The 9,386-nt window shown below is 53.4% G+C and overlaps 1 long non-coding RNA gene across 1 annotated transcript; it reads right to left on the minus strand.

The window, feature by feature from the left end:
* Nucleotides 1-206: 206 nt before the first annotated feature.
* Nucleotides 207-9,062, minus strand: LOC124090385 (uncharacterized). The gene is made up of 2 exons (XR_006851081.2): nucleotides 1,888-9,062; nucleotides 207-694 (listed from the first exon to the last, which is right to left on the minus strand). It is a non-coding gene; the product is annotated as an uncharacterized LOC124090385 (long non-coding RNA).
* Between the last annotated feature and the right edge of the window lie 324 nt (nucleotides 9,063-9,386).

Consider the following 9,386-nt stretch of genomic DNA (forward strand, 5'->3'; position numbering starts at 1 on the left):
ATGAGCACATACACCCATGTACACACACCACACACACACACACACACATACTTATGAAGACATGCTCACACATACATTCATCCCGCTGCCACCAATTCCTATGAGAACCGAGACTTGTACCATCAAATTGAAATACCATAAAAGCCATGTGTGTCATTTAAGTTTTCTGGTGCCCCAACCAAAAAGAAAAAGAAAAAAGAAAACCACACAGGTGACACTCATTTTAATAAAACATTTGTTAAACCCAGTGCATCCAAAATATTCCTTCACATGTAATCAATAGCTTCAAAAGATGAATATTATACATTCTTTCTATTTCTGTGCCAAGACCTTGAAATATAGAGGCATTTTACCTCCCGACATCTCAGACACTCAGAGCAGCATGGACCTGGGCAGCTGAGCCTGGGTCCGTGACCTTCCTCCTCTGAGCTTTGCTTCCTTCACCTGCTTGGTGGTGGGGACCCATGTGGGTTCCGTTCTCCGGCTTCAGCCACCTGCCCCACTGCCCGCCCCTGACCAACCAACTAGCAGGGAGTCACCACTGTCGGCAGGTAGAACGACACAGGGCCAATGCTGGGCCTAAGTGAAGCAGCACCGACCCAGGCTTAAGAATGTCATCAGGCAGCCCTCCAGCCACGGGGTGACCAGGGAGGTTCCCAAAGAGCTCATCCAGGAGGGAATCGGCTGGTAATTGCTGCAGAAAAGAAGAGACCACTGTGAAAGCTGACAACCAGAGAGCAGTCCTTTGAGCTTTCTAGGGTCCCCAAAAGAGATAGAAATTATTCCTCTTTGGGTACCAAGAACTGAACCCAGGAGCATTTAACCACTGAGCCACATTCCCAGACCTTTTTATTTTTTATTTAGAGACAGGGTCTCACCAAGTTGCTTAGAGCCTCACTAAGTTGCTGAGGCTGGTTTTGAACTCGTGATCCTCCTGCCGCAGCCTCCGTAGCTGCTGGGATTACAGGTGTGCCACCGCACCCAGCTAACTTTGGTGTTAAAACCATAATAAGAGACCCCTCGCCAATGAAGAAGCAATGGCTCTCTGGAATAGCCAAAACATTCAAACTGAACTGAGTTCTTTTTTCATACACCAAGAGGCAAATACCTTATAGAGCAAGACCCAGGGCTTGTGAAGCTATCGTAAAATGAGCAGTCTCCTGCAACACCCGTGGACATATCCACAGGGACAGCCTTTCCCAAAACCCATCAGCAGCATGTCGTGAGCCCTCCCTCTCTGCTGGTGCCTAGGCTTAGAAAGCCATCGAAGCGGCTTCGCCCTTAGCCTGTGCTAATTGCTGCACACTGTGACTTAACCGCATCAGCATTTATAGTTAGGGGGCGACTCTTCAAATTGGCTGGGCAGCTCCTCTGGCCTTGGTGGCTCGGCTGGAGGATCGACTAGGGACTAGATGACTTGGGATGGTGACATGGTCAGGAGAAAGTGCCCACAGACCTTACCAGGGAGTTTAACTCACCAAGGACCCTGTGGCTGTGCTCTGAAACCCTCCGCCATGTTCCCACAGTGGCACATTGCCCATGGGCCACCACCCCACGGAGGGCTCCCTAGAGCATGGACCCTAAGGCAGGCCACCATTTCCTGAGAGACTTGGGACTCCTCTGATGCCAGCTTCAGTGTAGGGACTCCCCAAGGACTCTGCCATACCTGGCAGTCTAGAACATTCCTTCCAGCCTTCCTCTCTGTCCCCTCCCTCAGGGACAGATGTGCACTGGGACCTGACAGCTCCCCTGGCTTTCCTGAGCCTGTCCATTTTCCTTCATGCAGACATTTCCCCTGATAAAATCCTTGCTCACACTGCAGGACGCCTTGGCTACTGCATTTTGGAGACTTGACCAACACAGATGGCCTCACTCACGTGCCAGTACCTGTCTGCTGGCCGCAGTTCTCCTCGGGGGGCCTCTCATCCTCCATGGGCTGGCTGGGCACATTCTCTAAGAAGCTGCAGCCACTTCTCAAGTTGCTTTTCCTACTGTTCCTCTGGCCATGGCCTGAGCCAGGGTGAAGGAATTGTCCTCCAGAACTGGGGTCCAGGCAGGAGAGCCATTGTGGCTTTGTTTGCAGACAGGCAACCAGAGGAACACCCAGGGACCTGCCTGTGAGGGCCTCAGCACAGCATTCACTCATCCCTCCTCCATGGAGCTTCTGAACACCCACCATGGACCAAGGGCTCTCCAAGAGGCCAGGGATTAGCTGGAGCAACTTGGCAAGCTCAGGGCTGTCCCAGAAGCCGTATGCCACTGGAGAGGGCCAGGTGGACAGACAAACAGCCAAAGAAGAGAGTGGAGGGTGAGCCGTAGTATGCACAGAATGCAGAAAATCAAAATGCAGCAATGGGCGAGTGAGCGGAAGGGGAGGAGCCGGCCACATGGCCTTGCAGGTCAAAGAACAGACTAGACCAAGGCCCAGGGGCAGGAGATGGCCCAGCAGGAGGGAGGAAGAGTAAGGAGACCATTCTCAGGTGCACTGAAGGGAAGGGGGAGAAAGAGTGTGTGACAGGGCCCTGAAGAAGCCACACTTGGGCCACAGCCAGAAACAGGGCTTGCAATACATTCCTAAGCGGTGGGAGGTCATAAGTTGGGGGCGGGGGCGGGGGGGAGATGAGATCTGATTTTCATTTTTAAAAGATCATTCCAGATACTGAGTGGAGATGCCATGATAGAGGGGACAAGAGGGGACATAGAACCGTTAGGGGACTGCTGCAGCCACCAGAAGGGAGGGCTTGAGCAAGAGCTAGAGCAAGAATGGAGGTAATTGGTTGCTGAGGACCGGCTTTGAGGTGGAGTTGAAGGCTTGGCTGTGAGAGGGCGGGAGGGACAAGAAGCTTTAAAAATGACCCTGGGTTTGGGGCTCTGGCTGCTGGAGGGCGGTGGGCAGCTGCCTGGAGAAGGGTGGAGGAAGAGTGGCCTGGAGGTGCCAGTGGGAATCAGAGTTCCCTTTGGGGTTTGTGAGATGGGAGGCGTCACTGGGCTCCATGTGCAGCGCCATTTGCCCTGCGGAGGCACGCGCCTAGGAGACAGGAGCTCTGCGCACCGAGAGGGGCTGCAACGTCACAGCACGGGACGGACTCACCAGGAGAGTGTTGGAAAGAGAGGGGGCTAGGACTGAGCCCCAGAGAACTCCAGGCCCCTGGAAGTCAGCAGAAGCAGAGCCCTTCGAGGAGGGCGAAAGAATCCCAGAGTGAGTCTTGCCCGTGTCCTGCGCAGGTGATGGAAATGGGTCTCCCCTCGGCGGAATGGACTGGCTGAGAAATAAAAGCTAAGAAAAATAGAATGACGAAGAAACCACAGGACACAGAAAGTAGTTTTAAAAGTGGGGGCAGGAGGGGCAAGCTGATCAGAAGGATGGAGCTTCTGGACTCTGGCAAAATGGAGCTTGCACTTGCTTTATTGATATGTGTGTGTGTGCGGGGGGTGGGGGGCATCAAAGGCAGGAGTCTGGCTTCTTGGTGTCGCAGTCAGCCGGTTGACTGACATCTTGGCAGGTCACACCCATCTCAGGTGCTGTGTGGGATCTCTGGCAGAGCTTGGGGGGAAGTTCACCTGTATCAGGTGATCAATCCCTGTGGGGGTGCCACGGGAGGCTCCCAGTGCCAGACTTATCCCCTCATTAGGCTACCTACTATGCGCAACATGGTCCACACACAGCCCACAGACGGCTTGTGACAAGTGAGGGAGGGGAAACCAGGAAACTTGGAAACAGAAGAAAGACGTTCCAGAGAGGAGCGTCCCACCGGGCCCACAGCTGCTGGGACCTGCACCATCACGAAGACGGAGACGTTATTATTGGATGTGCTTGTGTGGAGGTCACTGCTGCCCTTGTCAGGCAAGGCTCAGAGGAATGGCAGCGACTGAAGACAGATGGAAATGGGGGAACCACAGGAGCCCTGCGGGTAGACACAGGGGCCACGTGCCACTCACTCAAGAAGGGCTGGCGGGAGCCGGAGCAGGGAAGCTGGACCCCACAGCCAAGGAGGAGGTAGTGTCCCGGGAGGACTTCTTTGTTTTCTCTAACACCATAGCAGGGTTCTCACCTAACGGGATTGGCTGGTTGAGATGAGAAGTTAATTATGCAGGGAGAGCCGGGGTGGTCCCAGGGAAGGAGTCTTGAGAAAGTCATGGGGTGGGGGTGGGGTGAGGTGTAGAGAGCAGGAGCCAGGATCTGATCATCTGTGCAGCAGGGAAGGGCCACCCATGGAGACCGTGTAAAACGGTACAGGTGCACGCTCGCAACACCATCTCATGCTTCGACTCCCTGAGAATTCTGTTCCACGTGGCCCCTTCCCTAAGCTGTGAGTTTAGAACAGGGCAGGCCTCTGCTCTCTGGTAGGTGTTTGTGGAGTAAGTCATCCCTAAATCAACTTCTGGTGCTGCTTCAAGAGGCAGGGGCTTCTGCTCTACCCACACAGCCAACCATATGAAGTACACAGGCGATTCACGTTCAGGCGGCGCCTCTTCGCCCCCAACGCTGCCCCGCCAAGTCTTCCAGGGCCTGACCAAGGCCAGACCCGGCAGAAGCCTTTCCATTCTTCCAGCTGCCCGCCAGCTCCCCTTCTCCAACTGCCCCAGACAGTGTTTATCTGTCTTGCTGGCAATACCCGATTTGGCCTGGACTGAGATTTGCTATTTCTCTCCTGACGTCCCCAAGTGGATGAATGGTGGGGTCTCCAGGGACAGAGCCTCATCCTGTGGCCTGGCAGGCTGCGACACATCGTCAGTGGATTGCATCTCAGACTTGGCATTGAGCTTTCCCTCTTCTTCCTCCACAGAGCTTGAAATCACTCTCAGGCTCAATCACCAGCTCTGCGCAGACGGCAAGCAGAGGGGTCTCCGTTTCCTGTGCATGTCTAATGGGGAAATGGGCTCAACTGGGACCTGCCATAAACTCAGCACACAGAGGCAGACGTTCCTTCCCCACCAGGCCTCAAGAAGCTTCAAGCCAGGGGCTGCCTGCAGCCTGCGGTTCCTTCCCGCATCCCCATCACCTGGCCCGGAGCCTGGCCCAGGGTTGGCCCCCCAAGAATGTGCAGGAGGATTGAATGCCAGAGCCCCAACATGGTCCTTCTCCCACTGTATCCCTTGGACTTTAAGTAATCAATAAACTCTTGCTAACAGATATGCCATAAAAAGCCATCTTAAAGGTCTGACAGGCGCTCCACTCCTCGGGGACAAGGGAGAGCTCAGCTGGGGTGACAGGCTGACTTGCCGATGTAAGGAGCCATGTGCAGGCTGAGATTGGACGTGATCCCTGTGGTCCCCAAAGGCAGAGCCAGGACCGAAGGACAGCGAGGGAACTTGCTCCCAGGCAGATCTCAGCTCAGACCGGGATGAACTCTTGCACAATCGAATCTCTTCCAGAGGGAGCAGATGGCTCCCAGAGCAGCATTCTCTCCTCCGGCGTCCCAGCAGAGATGACAAAAAGTGACTCCAAGAATCCTCTCGGCTTTGGAGAGAAAAGGTGGACATCTGCAAATGTCACAAGTGCACAGTCTCTGTGCTGAGGGGCCCCAAGGCCTCTTCCACTCTGTGTGTCCTCAGCAGCACGATCATGCTCTGAGGGACACGCACAGAATTACCTCCAAGCCCCGGTGACCATCGCAGTCTGATCAGCTCTATGATATCCTCAGACTTTAAATGCCAGGCCATGTCAAAATCACAGGAAGGTTGAGATAAATTCAAAATACCTTTGCTTCCAAGAGCTCAGTATCTGATAGGGGTGGAGATGAAGGTGGAGAAAATATCCTGAGGGCAGGGAGCACAAATAATGCACCTGTGCTTTCTTCTGTTGCCTTCAGGACAAACAGAGAACAAGGAACCAGGAGACAGAGATCAAACCGCAAGCCTGACTGCCCACAGATTGAAGAATGTGACCTCAGCCAAAGGGGGCCTCCAGGCCTGTAGTGGACTCCTCCCCTCCCCACCCACAATCTGCAGGCCTTCTTCTGCAGGGGACACAGTCTGCTCTGTGGCCAGCATGGAAGAGAAAGGAAAGCACAGGATCCTGCTGCCCTGGTCAGGAAGGGAGCAGCTGGCTGCACAGGCTCAGTGCTGTGCCCAGACTCCACGATCCAGGACGTCCCTCTTCCTCCTCCACCTGGAGCAGAGGCTCTGCAGAGCCATTCAGGGGTCCAGGTGCTCAGAGGTCCCACTCTTTTGTGAAGCCACCTTTCATGGTGTTACTTCAGGGCTACCAGGTTGGGGAGGTGAAACCCGGTAGTCTGAAGGCCTTCTCAACGCACATCCTGGAAGTGGCCATCATCACTTCCGCCCTGGCACCTGTGAGTGGACAGGGACCTTGGGTGAGTGCCAGCCAAGTCCACCCCATGCAGAGAAATAGATGGCACCTGACTATGGGGACTCCTGAGTGTTCTCTTTTGGGAGCAAGGCTTCCAGTGCCAACCCAGTTTGTCCTTCTGCTTGCCAAAGGGCGCCATGGGGAGGGGGCGTGCAAACTTCCCAGAACCCGCACATGCTCAGGAGCACTTCTGAGATTCTGCAAAGACGTGGGTGCAGGGACTTTAACCCAGCCCCCTGGGGGATCCTCAGAGTCCACAAGCAGACTTTGGGGTGACGTGTGAACTTGGATGGAACAAAGTACCTGTTTATTCTCCCTAATCTCTCACTGAAATGCAGCATTTCCTTCCATTAAGACTGTGGGCAACGAGCTGTGTTTGCCTTTTCAGTAAATGAATCTGTCACCAGTAGAATTCGTGGCTGGGTTCATGTCACATCACAACTGTGGCTGGGATCTTGAAACGTCACCCACATCCACCTCTAATTTGAAAGTATGGTAGTTAAAGGTCCCTCAGCTAGATTGGATTAACATGCTAATAAGGAAGCACACGTGTGAATAGCATGTCGTATTGCAAAATTTCAATGACTTGATTTTCATATGGTTGATTTCTTTTAGAATGCAAGGCATTTTATACCATGCATGTAAAAGAGAACATAGGGGACTGTGGCACATAAGAGGTTTGGGTCTAGAATGTCCCCCAAAGCTCATGTGCTAAAGGCTTGGTCCCAAGTGCAGCACTGTCCAGAGGGGTTACTTCTGGGTAGCGATTGGAGCAGGAAGGCTCAGACCTTGCCAGTGGATTAACCCATTGATGGGGTCATAACTGAATGGACAATTAGGAGGTGGCCTGTGGAAGATGGGACCTAGTTGAAGGAGTAGGTCCTTGGGAGCAAGCTCCTGGTGACCATATCTTATCCCCAGCCCCTTCCCCTCTCTCTCTGCTTCCAGCTGCTGTGAGCTGAGCAGGTCTCCTCTGTGACACCCTTCCCATCCTAATGCTCTGTCTCACCACAGGCCCAGAAACCACGGGATCAACCAACCATGAGCTAACCCTGAAACCATGAGCCAAAATAAACCTTTCCTCCTCTGAGTTGATTTTCTCGGGTGTTTTGTTACAGTGACCAAAAGCTGACTAACACAGAACCCCGGGTTTGGATTAGAAAGTACACTTTCTATTGCTATCAAAATACCTGAGATGGTACTTTATAAAGAAAGGAGGGTTGTTGTTTTTTTAACTCACAGTTCCTGAGGTCCAAGAGCATGGCGTTGGCATCTGCTTGGCTCAGGCCAACATGGTGGATGGCATCCCAATGGGAGTGTGTCCAAGTGGGAGCGATCACATGGTGAGTCAGGAATCCAGCCAAGGCCAAGCTTGGTCTTGGTGTAACCACCACTGTCAAGGGAACTGGCCAGGGTTCCCAGAGAACTGCATTGATCCCTCCCGCCCTGGGCAGTCCAATCCCCTCCTCCTACACACGTCCTCTTAAAGGTCCAACCAGTCTCAGCATGCCCAGTCTGGGGTCCAGGTTCCCAGCACGTGAACACAAGGGACACTTGAACCATATCCCAGCCACATCAGGGAGAAACCCAGAAAGAGTTCAAGAAGACAATGATAACATTCACAGTCACAAAAAAGGACAAGATACTGCCCAGGGGCTAACAGTTCTTGAAATCTCTTGTTGCTGTGGTATTTATAAGCAGCGATTAGAGACCAACTTAAGCACCTGTTTCCTTTTCAACAGTTCTGTAGAAACCTGGGGCTATGTGCTGAGATCTGCCTCCCAACAGAGCCTGGTTCTTCCAGGGTGGGGAGGGGGAGAGCCCTGAGTGACAGAGTTCACCAGTATTCATGTGCAGATGCTCCTATGGGTGTGATGTCCTGCTACCCACCTAGAGGACATTACCAAACATGGAGTCGGGAAGAGGCACCACAAAGTTAGTTCCTGGATCCAGAGCTGAAGTAGTGAACACGGGGCCCAGAGAGGATTTAAGCACAGGTGAAACTTTCCTGGGGGCTTCTGCTTGGGCCAGAACGGAGTCGCAGAGCTGTCAGGCTGGCTCAAGCAAAGGACACGGGTGCCCAACTTCTCTGGCACCTGCTGATGGGCAGGAGCTAGGCTCCTGCTGTGGCCACGAGGAGAGGTGGGTTTCAGGGGCACCTGCGATCTTCCTCATCAGGCTGCTCGACAGGTCCCGAGTCTCATCGCCATCGCAGGTCTCCACCTGGGGTGTGCGGTTTACCATGCTCATCAGGTACAGGGAACTGGGTCACCTCAGTGACTATTCTAAATGGGTTGGCCTCTTGCCACTGGAGTTGCCCTTATCGTCTGGTAAAATCTCTAATAATATGATTTTCAGAATAGCACAGACCCTGCCTCGTCTGGGGTTGAGCTGGCCTTCTGCTGACCACAGAGTCCCAGGGGGCTGAGCTCACCTCCCAGCCTCCCGCCTCTTGGCCTTGGAGGCTAGTTTTCCTTTAAGCTCCTAATTTTCTAGAACCACTGCTAACCCACAAGACTGAGAGCTGGCTTGGCCGTCTCAATCCCCCAAGAGGTGTTTATCCTTGGTCCCAAGGATCCTGTTTCTCATGGGTCCCTGACTGAGGCAGCGACACACAGTCGGATAGCATTTCCACCATATAGAAACAGCTAACAGGAAGTCACTGCAACCATTAGGAAGTGGTGAGCTTTGAATTTATATTACTTTGCTTTTAAAATAACGTATTTAATGGCAAATTTGCCACTTATAGTTTAAGTTTTCACCCTGACTATTCTCGCATCCAGCTTCACAAAATCCCCCGACTGCTCCCCTCTGCTCTGCAGGCTGGTTTGGGCCAGCTGCAGCACGTCCGGGTGAGGATAGTTTTCTATCTCCCTAAGAGCGGCAATGCCCAGGAAGAATCCAGAAGGTGACCGCTGCCCAGACAGCTCTGAAGGGACCCGGGAGTGGCAGGGGAGGGGGAAGCCAGGCCCTGCTGGGTCCTGGCATCTCTGCTCCTGGCCCTCTTCCGTAATTCACCCAGGTCCCCAGGGTCTGACTCACCTAAACCAAATTCCCATGGACAGTGGTTGTC

The sequence above is a fragment of the Marmota monax genome, unplaced genomic scaffold (assembly GCF_021218885.2).
Source record: "Marmota monax isolate L192 unplaced genomic scaffold, Marmota_monax_Labrador192_F-V1.1 WCK01_AAM20220418_F8-fsc00017, whole genome shotgun sequence".
Taxonomy (NCBI): domain Eukaryota; kingdom Metazoa; phylum Chordata; class Mammalia; order Rodentia; family Sciuridae; genus Marmota; species Marmota monax.